The 16,495-nt window shown below is 46.4% G+C and overlaps 1 protein-coding gene across 4 annotated transcripts in view; it reads right to left on the bottom strand.

The window, feature by feature from the left end:
• The window catches only part of LOC103530484 (USP6 N-terminal-like protein), a 79,604-nt gene that overhangs the window by 31,711 nt on the left and 31,398 nt on the right, over positions 1–16,495 (bottom strand). For 2 of the 4 annotated variants that reach the window (XM_030451254.1, XM_030451251.1), the window contains one exon: positions 992–1,206. The gene's annotated coding sequence lies outside the window, so the exon portion shown is untranslated. Of the gene's footprint in view, positions 1–991; positions 1,207–5,833; positions 5,896–7,244; positions 7,318–16,495 lie in introns of those variants that run through there. The other 2 variants (XM_030451252.1, XM_030451253.1) reach the window with 2 other exon arrangements.

Below are 16,495 nucleotides of genomic sequence, written 5' to 3'. Positions count from 1 at the left end.
GAGCCTCAGATCAACCAGCAGGTTAAGGGCCAGTAGTTCCCTGGGTCTTCCTTTTTTCCCTTTTCAAAAATGGGGGTTATGTTTCCCCTTTTCCAGTCAGTGGGAACTTCACCAGATTGTCTTGACTTCTCAAATGGGATGGTCAGTGGCTTTGCAGTTTCATCTGCCAGTTCCTTCTGGAGCCATGGATGGACCTTGTCAGGTCCCATGGATTTGTGCACCTTCAGGTTCTTTAGATAGTCTCAAAAATATATCGTGGACTTCTGCTGATATCCATCCACAGCTCTTCTGTTACTAACTGCAAATGCCCTGGACAGGTACCAGCTTCTAAACAACACATCACTGGACTGCACATCACCAATCTGCATCCAAATCCAGCACTTGCTTACTACCCTGACAAAAAAAGGGTAGTCAGGCTTACACTCACAGTCAAATGACTTCAGGAATGAAATTACTATTGATCAGGATGAATCAAAGTAGAGGAGATCCCATATGGATGTTTATTTCTTTGATTACAACAAAAACTCAAGAGCACACAAGTAATCTGTCTCTCTCTCTTTCTCTTTTTTTTTTTTTTTTTTTAAATTTTATTTTAAGAGCATAAGGAGCATTAAGCTAGTTGAATTGCAAGGAGGTTTATGTTTTAACTGTCCAGGAATCTCTGGGAATGACTGCTCTTAGATCAGCTTACACGAGTCACAGATGTGTTACAGAAAATTCAAACAAGCTTCTGTCTCAGTCAGCTTGCATTGTATCTGAAACTGAAGTGGATAAAAACACACCTCTCTCAGTTGAGGGACTTGGAACAAGTGAGACCCTCCACAGCAACTCACTTTGATGCCACCAGCAATGTCCCCATCAGGCAGAGTATTCAGAAGCACTGCAGTGAGATCCTGCTATTGATTTGCACGTGCACCAAGAGCTGCTCCATGTGTGGGTCTGGAGCAGGGCACGTGGGAAGGTAACACAGCCCCCAGCAATGTGCCCTTACCTGAGCTTGGTTTCAGGTGCCAAGATGCATCAGTTCAGCTGCAGCTGTCCTCTCTGCTGTGGGTATCTGCCTGGTGCGAGCTGCTTGTCCCTGCTGCAGCCCATCAGTCACTGCCCAGTCTGGGGGCTCTCCCCTCCTGCAGCACCTGAGAGATCACCACCAGTGGCCAGGAGAAGAGGAAAGGTGGGAGGCAACTCACTTTTCTTCTGCACTCTCTGCAAAGGAAGGAAGAAGACAGTAAGTTTGTTTTCCAGCTCTGGCAGGGTGAAGGAACCATCCTGCACCATGGGGATTTTTGCACACAGAAGGGCAGCTCCCACTGGAACGGGCAGCAAGGCAATGTCACAGCCTGCTGGGGAAGAAATGGGCTGTAACAGGGGGAACCCAAGGGCAGAAAGTAAACTGCACTTTCTCTGTATTGCAACAGAATCACTGGTGTGGGTCACACTTGGATTTTGCTGATTTGATGTGATTTTCAGGATGAGTTTCCTCCCCACTCAGATCACAGCTTCAGCTCAGCCCAGCCATGTGCTCACACAGAAAACTCATTATAGGGATTTTGTTTGGGACTGGGCAGGAATTTTGCAACTACCTTACCATACATGCCAGGGACTAGAAAACCACCTGCATAACAACATCATCTTGTCTGGGATGTTAGGGATGCTTACTCAGTTCAGACACAACCCAGGCCCTGGTTTACAGCTGGGGGCTCTGTTTTAGCCTATTTCCTGGCCTGGTTGAGTGGTGGGGGATGGAGGGGCTTCACATGCAGCAACTCAGCAGGCAGAACATGCTCACTGCTGAAGGCAAAGACACAATTTTACACCTCATTTCAGCCAATCTATGAGCATGGTGCTACCAAGAAGGGATGCAATGAAGGCCATTCCTTCAGGAACAACCTGAGGGCAAAGGGAGAAGGAATATGTGGTGCTTGGGCCAGGTTAGACCATCAAGATCTCACTGACTTGCACAGTGGAAGAGCTGGTACTGGCAGCACCACACAGGACACTGCCCTGCACTTGCAGTCCCATCCCCATTACATCCAAACAGGAAATGCAGTTCAAAGGACAGCGAGCCAAACAACAAAGCTATCATTTCTTTAAAAATAAGGTTTTAGTTCTTGCCTTAGGCAACCCAATAAAGCAATGCACTGGTTTTGTGCATGTGAAATCAAGACATCATCCCAAGATGTGATGTATCTGTTTGAAGCCAGCAAGCACTGGGAGAGGGAAGCACCAGGTGATGCCTGGGAGGAGCAGCACAGCTCACCTGCATCATAAGCAAACACTTTAATATTATCCCCTCTCTTCTGATCCCCCTCACAAGCACCTAGGAATGGACTTTTCTGCACATTCCTGGGCTGCCATGTGCTGAATTTCCCCACTGTCACTCCTCCAGCATCTGGGTACAAAGACTTGGAGACACCAAAGTGCAGAAGACTTAAGTCTTTCAGAAGCAGCCACCTTTAGCATCAAGTAACATGCAACACAGATTGCATTATATTTATATTATCACTGAGTAGCTTATTAAGTGGCTTAAACACATTAGGATGTGACTATCCACATTTTCATCTGTTCTCCCAATTTGCACCAAGCTTTGAGAGCAGGATGGCAAACTGTGGTCACAAGAATGACATTACTTTGCCACTGGACTATGGCAATACCACAAAACCCAAATGGATCATCCAAGTCTCCTAGCCACAGAAATAACTAAAAACTAACTATAAAACTATGGAAGGCAGGCACTTACATGCTGTGCATACCCTGCACCATCCCAACGTGCATGGAAGCACTGCCAGGGAATAAAACCTCAGCCCTCTCCTGAGCATCCTTCCTGTGCTTAACATCACTTTCATTTCCACACATTTTTTAGTGCTGTGCCCTGGCACTTGGGTTAAGGTGTTCCACCCAAGGACAGAAGCAAGAGGGCTGATGAAGAGCTTTCCTCTCCTCCCTGCTTACACCCACTCAGACCAGCCTTGGTCCTCCTGCCAAGCTCAGCTGCTGACATGTCAGAAGTCATGGATTTACAAATTGTAAGTTCCAGATACATGGGATGAGTTAAGGCAGGACCTACACTGACCATGTAGGCCCTGGAATGATTGCCAGAGCCCCCGGATGCACTTTTAGGAGGGGATGCAGCTTGAGCCATTACCCTGACCCTGACCCACTCCCTAGGAAAAGATGTATTTTAAATTAGGTTCTCTGACTAGTACCCTCCCTCCTTCAACTATTTCAATGAGTTTAGTAAGTTCACACCACCTCCAAATACAGAACCCCATGCAGAAAATAATCTGCATTTGGCAGCCTCTGCAGAAGACACTCCCTGACTATTCTGCTGGCAATATTGGACTTGTGTTACCTTTGAACAACACCTCTGGATGCCACTGGATGAGCTGCTGTCCACTACTTTTGTTCTACCAAAGCCCCACGCAAGCATGACTGTAACAGAGAAACTCCAGGGAAAGAAGTCCACAAAGCTCTTTCACAGCTTTGGCCCACCAGCAGGACAGCACTGGGATAAACCAAAACTTTTAGGGGGTATGAAAGCCATCTTTTTTTAATGACAACAAACTTTCCCTTCCTTTTTTGCTTTTTTATAATTCTTAAAATTATCCCAAATGAACAGTCTCAAGAATTTTTGCCATTATATTTATTTTTTTTCTTTGCAAAAGCAACATCTTCTATACACAAGAAAATTAAATGGTTGTGTTCCCTTTGAAGAAACCATTGACACAAGAAGCCCTTCTCTTTTCCCTTTGTGGAAAACATGTTTATAAAATCCAACTGGAGGCAAAGGCTTAAGACAGACACAATGCTTCAGCTTAGGAAACAGCAATGGTCGTGTAGGACTGCTGAAAGCTTAGGAGCCAATATAAAAATAACTGTAAGGGTTCTTGAGTTTTTACTGTGGGGGTTTGGGGCTGTTTGTTTTTTGGGTTTTTTGCAATAGTGTTGAAATCAACTTCTGTGTTAATTAGGCAGGTCTTCAAAATACTTCTTCCTATCTCCAATGTCTTTGGCTCTACCACTCTACTGTGGTCACAGTAAAACCAAACCTGACACTAAAATGGATCCACTCCTCACCATCACTGGTGGTAAAAGACACACAACTTTCCAGTTAGGGAAAATTAAATGGTACTGGTATTTTGGAGTCAATGTGCTTGAGGCAGAAGTACAACAGCCCAGTGCTCAGGGGAGTGGTGGAAATGCAGCTGGGTGGGTTGGTGCTGGACACTGGTAAGAGCTAAGTGTGGAAGAGGATGGAAATTCCTGGTCACTGGAAAAGCCCTGATGTTGGCAGTGAGCAGGGGATGCGATGCCATGGCAGGGGATGAGCGGCAGCCACCAACATCTGTCCCAGCCACCAACAACAGCTGGACCACAGCTCCTGAAGCTGCCATCCAAACCCCCAGCACATCTGTCACATCTGTCATTCAGTCCCAAAGCAAAGCCACAGGAGAAAAAGTAAAGACAGAACGGCGTGTGACAGGGACACAAAGATGAGCATTTGGTAGGATGGAGGCCCAGGCAAGGCTGTCCATAAATGCAAGAGCAGATGCTGTTCTCCCCAGGAACCACAAACACACACCTTAAGTACCACCCGAGCTCCTGAGTTCCAAGGGGCAGCTTACTTAGCTGAGGACATGCTCAGCTAAAAGAAAAAACAAACAAAAAACCAGCACACAAACCCTGAACTTGAAAGATGCATTTACCTTTTCAAATACTTGAAAATTCACTCAACAAAGCAATAACTAGACAGTTAACTTAAAATACATTCACTTAAAAACACTAAATTTCAGTGAATTGCTACAAAAGACATTTGCAAGCAGGTTGATGATTTCCTCAGGAGCTTAGGAATTGCAAAACTCCCTGCTCCAAGATCTGAACTCAGGAGAGCTCAAGGCATCCTACCGAAGTGCAGCTGGACTTGGCACTGTGCAAGGGGCTTGGAAAAGAGAATTTGCCAATAAATTAACATTAAAGGATTGTGAGTGGTGCTTTGATAGGAAAGGCACAAAGGAATCCATTTGGATTTTTTCCTAAAGTACAGACAACATGAAGAATAAGATCCATGTTCAAGTAAGAACATGCCTGCAGGCCTTCACGTAAGATTTCAAAACAAAACAGCAATTGCACTACATTTCTGCATTTTATTTTTTACAAAACATCAAGCCTTTCAGCAGGGAGGATTTCTAGTGAGAACACAGGTCAGAGCTGGTTTGCTTTTTATCATCACATGAGTTGAGCAGGGAGGAGCCCCAGTGAACCCACCCTTTAAAGCACCACCATGTCAGTGAACACAAACCAAGGAGTTCACCTTCACACTTCCCATTTTCCATTAAGCCCAGACCTGGATTTCTCTCCCAGCTCCTTGGTGACAAAGCTTTCTGTAGCATGTGCTCCAGTGAGGCTGCAGCTGAACAACCCCAGCTCCCTTCCCACCTATCCTCTCCTTTTGCATCTCTCTGCACTGGATCCTCTCCTAGGACCCACTGGAGGAGGGCAAGGACTAAATCTCTTCTGCAGCAGCAAAGCCTGAGCTGTGCTAAAATTATTACATGTTTCTCCCACTTCCTTCCATTGACAGAAAACAAAAGCTTGTGCTGTTGCTCAGCATTATCAGAAAACATTTGCTTTCCGAGATCGTTTCTCCCCTCCTGTTTTGGAAGGGTTTCAGACTCCCTCCCAAAGGAAAGCAGCAGGGTGTCCCTGGGACAGAACCACCCAGCACAGCCCAGTCCTGCCCTTCCCAGCCCTGCAGGGAGGGGACTGCACACCCCAGCACCTCCTCTGTCCCTGGCAGGTCCCATGAAGCAGACAAAGCTCCAGCATCACTGACCTGGCTTCCATTGGCTGACCCTGTTTTCCAGCTGCTTTCCAGCTGTTTTCCAGCTCCAGGAGATGCTCTGCCCACTCTGAGTATTTCTCTATCATACTCTTTGAGTATCTGCTGTTTCTCTCTTCTCACCATGAACTGCACTTCTTGCCAGATGCCTTATCACCACATTTCACCCCAAAACCACCTGGATGAAACACCAATTCCTGGTGATGTTACTCTTATTCAGCCACCAAAGGCCACCAAGCCCATGGTGTTTCTGACAGTGAGGGATGCAGGATTAAACACTGGTGTCACAAGAATCATATAGAATCATAGAATTAGCCAGGTTGGAAGGGACCTCAGAGATCATCTAGTCCAACCCTTGACCCAGCGCAGCAGTTGCTAGACCATGGCACTGAGTGCCACATCCAGTCTTTTTTTAAATGTCTCCAGGGACGGAGAATCTACCACCTCACCGGGCAGTCCATTCCATAGCCTGATCACCCTCTCCGTGAAGAAATTCTTTCTAATATCTAACCTAAACCTCCCCTGGCACAACTTAAGACTGTGTCCTCTTGTCTTGTTGAAGGTCGTCTGTGAAAAGAGTCCAGTTCCCACCTTGCTACAGCCTCCTTTCAGGTAGTTGTAGGCAGCAATGAGGTCTCCCCTGAGCCTCCTCTTCTTCAGGCTGAACAGCCCCAGCTCTCTCAGCCTCTCCTCATAGGGCCTGTGCTCAAGTCCCTTCACCAGCCTGGTTGCCCTCCTTTGGACCTGTTCCAGGACCTCTACATCCTTCTTAAACTGAGGGGCCCAGAACTGGACACAGTACTCGAGGTGTGGCCTCACCAGGGCTGAGTACAGGGGCAGAATCACCTCCCTGGACCTGCTGGTGATGCTGTTTCTGATACAGGCCAGGATGCCATTGGCCTTCTTGGCCACCTGGGCACACTGCTGGCTCATGTTCAGTTTCTTGTCGATGTAGACTCCCAGGTCCCTTTCTGCCTGGCTGCTCTCCAGACACTCTGTCCCCAGCCTGTAGCGCTGCATGGGGTTGTTGTGGCCAAAAAAGAAAACATGGTGTCAAGCTTACAGCTCCCAAAAAAGCACTGAATGCATCCCCAAGCTGCTTACTTTTTTTTTTTTTTTTAAAGCAACCAGACTATCAAGTGTCAGGTCCTCAAACAAAGGACACCAAAAGTCCACATATTATTCAGCATATGAAATATTCAGCTACTCAACCCAAACTGACACTTTGCAAACTCCTCACTGAAATCTGCCTGTGCTGGCTGCCCAGCCTGAAGCTTTCGAACACAGGGAGCATTTCCCTGCAACATACCCAACAACCAGAGAGCCACTCACACCCTGAAAGTCATGTGGGGGAAAATGTGGAGTCACAGGGACCAGCAGGAACTCAGCACCAGCCCTGCACTACCTCCTAATGCATCCCAGAATGTCTCCTCCAGAAGAGGAAAGTTCAGGTCTTAAATCTGGGAATCACTTTGGCAGGAAGCTCCACTGAAGAATGAAACTGCAGAACAAATAAGTAAATTGTCCAGACAAGAAGACAGGAGAGGGAAACAAACAAACAAACCAAACCAAAACAAAAACACAAAACAAACAAAAACGACAACAAAAAAACCCCAACAAAACAAAACCAAAAACCTAAGGGCTGCTAAATTATCTATAAATATAATATCTATTAATTATAACCTCTCCCAAGCAAGGTCCTTGTAACTGTAGGGAGTCCAGCCCAGACGCAGACGCCAGCTCTGTACCCTCTGTCCCACTGCACCCCACTGCCAGCTGCAGGATGTGGCCCTGGGGACACCAGGACAGCAGCCCCTGTTTTGTTTCTCAGACTCCAGGCTGGACCAGGAGCCACGTGCAGTGCTGGCACCTCCAGCAGACTGACCTGTCATGTCTGACAGTGCTTGTGGTCACTAAAAAGGGACCACAGCATAAAAATACTTGCTGGCAATCAAGATAGCCTGAGCTCAGGGAATGTTTCCTTCACTTCCTTTACTGCCAATTAGCACAAACTCCTAATCACCAATTTGGGCATTGCAAAGAAGCAATACCCATAATAATAATAATAATAAATAAATAATGTTAGTAAACATTAAAAAATAATATTAAAAAATAAAACATTAATAAATAAAACATAAAAATAAAAATAAGTAATAAAAAATAAAATCATAAAAATAATTTTAAAATTATGTTAGTAAACAACCACTTAGACACCTTTCTTGTCCTTGTCTTTTTCTTGTCCAGAAACCCTGTGAAGATCACAGTCTTTACTTTCTAACCTGCAACAAATATACAGCTTTCCACCATTCAGAAATGCTAAAACCTGTATTTTTAAAGAAACTTCACCCAACAGATAATTTTGTCACTCCGTTACCTTGGTGGCCAACTCCTGCCTTGTTCCCTGAAAAGATGCAGCACAGCAGATCTCTGCCTGCTCTCTGCCTGTCCATACAGCCCGATGGATCTTTAGTCCATAGGCACTAAAACAGGCTCCCAATGGGCTCCTCTGTCAAGTTCTTTGAAACTGGCATGATAAAAAATTCAGCAGCACTGAAGATACTGAGTGTGCAAGACTCATGTTTGCCTAAGTGAATACCCACCAAAAAGAACTTCAAAGAATGCAAAGTGATGAGCAGGAAGATGAGCACAGCTATGCTATACTGGGGTTTTTGGCTAAAGTTTGTTCAAGGAGATGGAATCTGATGCTGCAGCAGAAGGCTTAGGGTTATTTTGAAGGCCAGGCCCATGGAGATGCACCAAGGAAAGAGGCAGGGCTCAGCCTCTTGGCCACCACCTCCCTTCACCCACTCACAACTTGGAAGACATTGCCTAATGACATCATTAATGGGCTGGTGCCTAAATAAGGGAAGCTTTTTAAAGACTGATAAACTTTATAGACTGACAAAATCTCATACACTCTGATAGCCAGGACCACAAGCTGAAGGGAAGGAAAAGGGAAGGTAGTAACTGGCTGGAGCCAGGGCAGGTGGGTGCTGTCTTAAGAAAGAAGCCAAAACAAACCCAGTTTTACTTCTAATATCTGCATGTTGGATAAAAAGCAGATGTAAGAGTAGTGCATAGCATAAGGGAGATGTGTTTTTACAACATCCATCATCCACCATCCCAGCCTGTACCTGCACCAGGCAGGGAAGTGAAGGGTGAAGACAAAGAGAGAGGATAGGTAAAGAAAAACTTTGCTTAAAGAGAGTGAATAAAATGTACTTCCATGTCAGAGGAGTTATCTAGCTTCATATTATTAATGTGGAAATTACTGTGCTTCCTAAGAGCAAACTGGTAGGTTCTGCATATTCAGAAGTCTTGCTGCAAACACCTTAAGCTCAAATCATCAGTAAGCAGCATTTGCTGCAAGTTCTTAAAAAAAAACAAAAAACCAAATAATAATTAAAAAAAAAAAAACACCAAGAAAAACATAACAAAAAACAACCACAAAAACCCCAGAATACTAACGAAAGCAAAACTATACTGCAGTAGGATCGAGTTGATGTATGCCTGCATGGCATCTTCTTCACTCTTCATCTCTTCCCTCCCTCCTGCCAGGATCAACAGCCCAGTGACTCACACTGCAGTCATCTGGCTGGGAACTGCTCCCATGCCCAGCTCTGAGGACAGAGCCTTTTATGGTATTTTTAGAGTGGAAGCTGTTGTGGTTTGTAGCACTTTGCCTTTTGTCTTTCGAGGGCCTCAGAGAGACGAGCTCAGGCTCTGGGGCTTCAGGGATTTCCCATCCCACTAGAGGGACTCCCTGCCAAGCACCCAGGGATGCTCAGGGATGTTGTCCCAGTTCTCCCACCCACAGGATGGGTCCTTGGTTGGCTCCACTGCCCCACAACCTCTGAACCAGATGCAGGAGCAGGGGTGTGAGCTTCTCTAAGGACAGGGTAAGTACTGCAGCTTCCACCTTTCTAAGGAGTCATTCCCTGTAAGCCCTGACAGTGGAGTCTGGATCGACAGGAAGCTGAACATGAGCCAGCAGTGTGCCCAGGTGGCCAAGAAGGCCAATGGCATCCTGGGCTGGCTCAGGAACAGCATGGCCAGCAGGTCCAGGGAAGGGATTCTGCCCCTGTGCTCAGCCCTGGGGAGGCCACAGCTTGAGTCCTGTGTCCAGTTCTGGGCCCCCCAGTTCAGGAAGGATATTGAGGTCCTGGAGCAGGTCCAAAGGAGGGCAACCAGGCTGGTGAAGGGACTCGAGCACAGACCCTATGAGGAGAGGCTGAGAGAGCTGGGGTCGTTCAGCCTGAAGAAGAGGAGGCTCAGGGGAGACCTCATCACTCTCTACAACTCCCTGAAAGGAGGTTGGAGCCAGGGGGGGTTGGTCTCTTTTGCCAGATGACTCTCAACAAGACAAGAGGGCAGGGTCTCAAGTTGTGCCAGGGGAAGTTTAGGTTAGATATTAGAAAGAATTTCTTTACGGAGAGAGTGATCAGACATTGGAATGGGCTGCCCAGGGAAGTGGTGGATTCTCCGTGTCTGGAGATATTTCAAAAGAGCCTGGATGTGGCACTCAGTGCCATGGTCTAGCAACCGCAACGGTGGTAAAAGGGTTGGACTCGATGATCTCTGAGGTCCCTTCCAACCCAGCCAATTCTATGATTCTATGATTCCCATCTTCATCCTCACCAGTGCCCAGAGCCATACTGGTACCACCCCTGATGGGCACTGACCAAATCCCAGCTGTATTTCCTAAGGACAAGCCAGTTACTGAGGAATACGTCCCTCTAGCAAGTAGTAAATTAACTTTCTGTAGGGCTCCTACCCCATAAGAATTCAGTTGCAAGAGGTTATTATGGAAAAGCAGGCAGGGTCAGGGCACAGGTTAAAACAGGATAAAATTCAGCAGTGAGAAGTGCAGCAGCAGCAAAGATGCTCTGCAGGCTTGTGGAGACTCAGTCCTGGAAAGGGAATGAGGCAGACTCAGAGTTCTTGAAAAGCTCTGGGTCAAACATGAGATTTTATTAAAGAGCATCCCAAAACATCTCCCCATAGGCTGAGAAACGGGACTCTGGTTGAAAACATACAGTGCATTGATTTACAGGAGAGCTCTTTGCATCTAAACATTATTTACTCTGGAAAAGAAGGGTGTTCTTCCCAATCACAAGCCCAACCCCAACCAGTCACTGATCTTAGTCCTTTTCAAAGCTGCTAAATTCCACAGGAAACTAAATTATCATCCACACATGCCTAAAAAGTCTAGGAGAAAAGCTATCAGGATAAAGGGAAAAGTAGTATTTAGTCCTTCTGATGCACTTTATTTTTAAAATTAAAATATTTTAAATTTAAAATATGTTTTAATTCCTTTTGAAATCTCTGTGAGGTCTGGAAGGAGTCAGTCTAGCAGTCAGGATAGGGAAGTGTCAGACAGCCCCTACAGACAGGTTTCACTGAGTGGGAAGATGCAGTGAAAGCTGCTCCAGAAGGACCTCTCTGCTACAAGCAGCACAGTGCAGGGGATGTTTGGGGAGGGGAATGCCAACAAGCACAACACAGCCCACAACATGTATTGGAGGTGAGCCAGAAAGATAACTTCTCTCAGCAATACCAGACCATTACAATAAAAAGTCCTCCAGCCCAAATTAAGGGGTAATTCCACATTGCCCTTAGCACAGGGAGCCCCAGCACCTGATAAACAAGATGCCCCACACCAGGGTCACAGCAAGAGCTCCCCAGACAGACCCAGATGGAGTCTTCCTTCCCAAGCAGATGAAATACACTTCCAAGTTTAGTCTTCCTGCAATTAGATAACAGATTGAGATTACAGAATTAAAGTTAAAAATAATAATAAAAAAAAATTATCACGTGAAAGGCTCCATCCTGTCAAAAGAAATACAATGAACTTCCTGCAGCTCTGCCCTGAAGACCACATAACATCACACCTGATTACTATCCCATCTTACTTCTAAATCCTTCAGAGGCAGTTATAGGAAAGCAAAATGAGCTCTGCCCTGCCTTCTCTTTCATGAAACTAACTGCACAGAGCAGTGGCTGTGTAAGAGGTAGGACAAGTTACTGAATTTTTAATGTCCTTTACTTTGACTACAATTACTAAATTTTAATTTTAAAAAATCAGGAAGAAAACCAATCTGAATACAGTAATCAACCTAAGGATCCCACAGACAGAAAAGAGACTCATCCAAGCCTGAACTTGGGTTCACATCTCCCAAGCCAGAGAGACCTCTCTGTACAAAGCCTTTAGTTACCAAAACCTCCCATTTGCACAGAGAAAGGAGGAAATGCCAGTTTGCCTCCACATGCTCAACTCTGCAGCTCCTGCAAGCCACTTGTTGCCCCTCTGACCTTGGAGTGACCCCTGGGATTCTGCCCCAAGAGACCACTGGACTGCTCTCACCTTCAGCTGTGCCCTACACCTGCACTGAAAATCATTTGGATACTTTTGCTCACAAACAAGAAAGCTTTCCCAGACTCCAGGACCCCTGCAAACCTATAAGCATCAGAAGCCAATTTCTACAGAGCCATAAACCAGAAGTCAGCTAGTGTCAGTGGGCTTGGAGGCATCTGTGCTTGGGCACATCCTGGATTGCCAGGAAGCTGAAGAGGAGCCAGCAGTGTGCCCAGGTGGCCAAGAAGGCCAATGGCATCCTGGGCTGGCTCAGGAACAGCGTGGCCAGCAGGTCCAGGGAAGGGATTCTGCCCCTGTGCTCAGCCCTGGGGAGGCCACAGCTTGAGTCCTGTGTCCAGTTCTGGGCCCCTCAGCTCAGGAAGGAGATTGAGGTGCTGGAGCAGGTCCAGAGAAGAGCAAGGAGGCTGTGAAAGGATCCAGCAGAATTGCTGTGAGGAAGGGCTGAGGGAGCTGGGGGTGTTGAGGCTGGAGAAGAGGAGGCTCAGGGGAGACCTCATCACTCTCTCCAACTCCCTGAAAGGAGGTTGGAGCCAGGGGGGGGTTGGGCTCTGCTCCCAGGCAACTCTCAGCAAGACAAGAGGGCAGGGTCTCAAGTTGTGCCAGGGGAGGTTTAGGTTGGAGATGAGAAAGAATTTCTTTCTGGAGAGGGTGATCAGGCATTGGAATGGGCTGCCCAGGGAAGTAGTGGATTCTCCGTGTCTGGAGATCTTTCCAAAGAGCCTGGATGTGGCACTGAGTGCCATGGGCTGGGAACCACGGGGGGAGTGGATCAAGGGTTGGACTTGGTGATCTCTGAGGTCCCTTCCAACCCAGCCCATTCTATGATCCTATGATCCAGGTTTGATGTGATGGTGTCTCCAAAAGATGAAGTTTAGGCAGTCCCTCTCCTGAGTTCTGAGAGCTCCTGTGCACACCCCGCTGAACCCCCACTGGAGCAGGAGCCTGAGAGGGCTTGGGAAGAGTCTTTCTGCTCCAGTCCAGGGGCACAGGGCTATGGAGGATGTAAGGCTGATGTACCCCTCCAGAGGCACAGCTGGAGGACACAACCCTGGTTCTCCTGAAATGAGTGGGAATGCTGCTAATGAACTTACAGTGCAATTCAGATTTCCACTGGTCTTCACACAAAGCCCATTTGAACTAGAAGGGTGTGTTTGCTGGAAAGGCTGAACTTTTCTGAGCTCACTTCTCAGGAGTTTTCCCTACTTGTTTTCTTTCCCCTCCCAAATTTGCACATGGATTAAAGCCCACAGCAGCTTCTGCTCCAGACACTTCTAAAAGCAGATTGTATCATCAGGGCTGAACCTGATGGAAAGATTATTGTGGAAATAAAAAAGATTATCTGAAAAAATTATGCATTTCATGTGACCAAACATGTGATGGTGTTAACCAAACTTGTTTACAAGCCAGGTGAGAGCCTTTCTGAAGGAGAGGCAGTCAACCAGCAGTGGACCCTAATGCTGAACCTGAAAAGCCCTTGAAAAGTTCCTCACTCCCATCTCAGCCAGGAGAAAAGACACACACAGCAGACCATGATCCAGTTAAAACAAAACACTACTGGAGAAGAGAGTCCAGCATGACCAAGGGAAGGGGGTGCTTGCTGAGTTATATTGGTATGAGTGTCTCCAGGCACAGAGGATGGGAAGCACCAGTAGCAGAGAAAGATGAGCAGTGGAGCTTACTGGGAAGGACTCCCTCTCTCTCAGAGGAACTCACCAGACAAGTATTTAGATGATAATATTGTTGTACTTGGGAGATAAGATGAATTTGCATTTGTTATGTATATGTCCTACATTAAGAGGAAGCTGAGTTGATTTGTGGGAGTTTACCCAGTACCCAGCTTTTTGCAAGTCTGCAATAACCAGTGTCTCTGTCCTAAACCTATTTTCTTTGTCTGTGGTAACAAAACCACACGTCATTTACTGGGCAGGGAGTGGGGAGAGCAAAAAGAGAAGCATCCCACTGTGTGCAACTCAAGGACATACCACTTTCACCTGTTCTTTACCGGGTCACAGCCTTCAGCTATGGATCTGCTTGGCTGGAACTGGGCTGCAAATTGTAAGGTAACCAGAGGCTTTAAAAGCTGTTCAAGAAAATACAATAAAATAAAAACAAATCAGCTAGACAGGTTCTCTCTGCCAGCTCATTCTCCCCCCATGTGATGCAATGCTGCATGGAAAGATAAGGCATTAATCAGCCTGGACATGAGAGGTCTGGCCAGGACAGGCAGGACTGTAGGGAACAGCCTCCAAAGGGCTCTGCCAGTGCAATCCCTACACAAAGCCTGCAAGTACATGGATCTGAAACAAATCCAGCCTACCTTCCCACCCCCATAAATACAGCCCAAATTGTGTCATCTCCTAGCAAGAAATTAATGATAATCATTCAGGCCTCTGATGCAGCTCTGACATAATCCAGGTCCTTTCATTCCTCTTGTACTGGAAGTGCTAAAGATGCTCTGGTACATCCTCTGAGGCACTCCATTTAAAAACATTGTGACTGAGGGCATTGCATTCAGCTGCTCTTGGAAAAAAAAAATATTCTCCTTGCTTCTCTATAGTAGTTCTTAGGAGGCTTGGACAGAAAAACATTGCCTAATTCAAATTTGCTTCACCAGGATGACTGGAGCTGCAGTTCAAAACCCACCAGGAACACGACTGTGAGCAGAGAAAGAGCCCTTACCTGTGTCCTGCAGTTAAATAGAACCCAAAAGTCCCATGTTAAGTCACCAAGAATCACAGTGCAATTTCAGCCTTCAACAGGTAAAACACTATTTTCTTTAAAATCTGAGTAATCCTAGATGCCTACAGGTCATTTTAAGGGAAGGCAGGATCCTTCAGTTACAGTATTTCAGGGTGACAAGGGTCAGAAGAACCAAGAAGCAAGTTTTTCTACTCTATTAGCAAGCAGTAAAAGTTTTGATGCTGGATGTTTTTTTCTTTGCTCATTCCTAACACCTTTAGAAGGGTGAAACTTTTCTTCATGGCAGCTTTAGAATTTTTTCTGCTAGCACTGGCATCCTTTCTGAAACTGAAACATTCTGAGGCATGGGTGTAGAGATCAGACTGAAAGAACAGGGGAGCTCCTGTTTGAGACAAACAAAAACATTAACTAGGAAAAAACCACCACAGTCAATAAGATGGAAGGCCCATCACTCGTTTGTTGGTTGGTTTTGAAGAAAAACATTCATAATTTCACATTTATTAAAAATAATTTAAAAAAAAAAATCACATGCACTAACAGAGGAAGGTCTAACAACTTTAACAGCACCTAACTGTTGTACTACCCTTATACAGAATTATAGTAGACTTTTTTGCAAATCTCACTACATAACGTTTTGGAGCCACATTCCAAGACCTAAGGTTCTGAAAACAGAAACTGTTACAACTGCAAAAATACCTTTCCCCCTCAAAAAATTGAAACCTTCAAGTCCTACCTGTAACAGAGGCTATTCCCTAAATGATGCACAGAAAAACCCTTTGATCCTCCAGGCTTGGAAGAAGACAGATGGTTTTAAAGATTTAAGGAACATATTCTTAATCTGAGAAAACCAAGGCACTTAATGATCAGCCGATTCCTTGTGCAGCAGAAAAATCATAGAATCATAGAATTGGCTGGGTTGGAAGGGACCTCAGAGATCATCGAGTCCAACCCTTGAACCACCATTGTGGTTCCCAGCCCATGGCACTGAGTGCCACATCCAGTCTCTTTTGAAATATCTCCAGACACGGAGAATCCACTACTTCCCTGGGCAGCCCATTCCAATGTCTGATCACTCTCTCCGTAAAGAAATTCTTTCTAATATCTAACCTAAACCTCCCCTGGCACAACTTGAGACCCTGCCCTCTTGTCTTGCTGAGAGTTGCCTGGGAAAAGAGACCAACGTCCACCCGGTTACAACCTCCTTTCAGGGAGTTGTAGACAGCGATGAGGTCTCCCCTGAGCCTCCTCTTCTCCAGGCTGAACAGCCCCAGCTCTCTCAGCCTCTCCTCAAAGGGTCTGTGCTCGAGTCCCTTCACCAGCCTGGTTGCCCTCCTTTGGACCTGCTCCAGGACCTCGATATCCTTCCTGAACTGGGGGGCCCAGAACTGGACACAGGACTCAAGCTGTGGCCTCCCCAGGGCTGAGCACAGGGGCAGAATCCCTTCCCTGGACCTGCTGGCCACGCTGTTCTTCAGCCAGCCCAGGATGCCATTGGCCTTCTTGGCCACCTGGGCACACTGCTGGCTCCTGTTCAGCTTCCTGGCAATCCAGACTCCCAGGTCCCTTTCTGCCACTCTGTG

The sequence above is a fragment of the Calypte anna genome, chromosome 5, assembly GCF_003957555.1.
Source record: "Calypte anna isolate BGI_N300 chromosome 5, bCalAnn1_v1.p, whole genome shotgun sequence".
NCBI classification, from domain to species: domain Eukaryota; kingdom Metazoa; phylum Chordata; class Aves; order Apodiformes; family Trochilidae; genus Calypte; species Calypte anna.
Note: the sequence above shows the minus strand (reverse complement) of the source record. Positions and strands in the feature narration are given on the sequence as shown.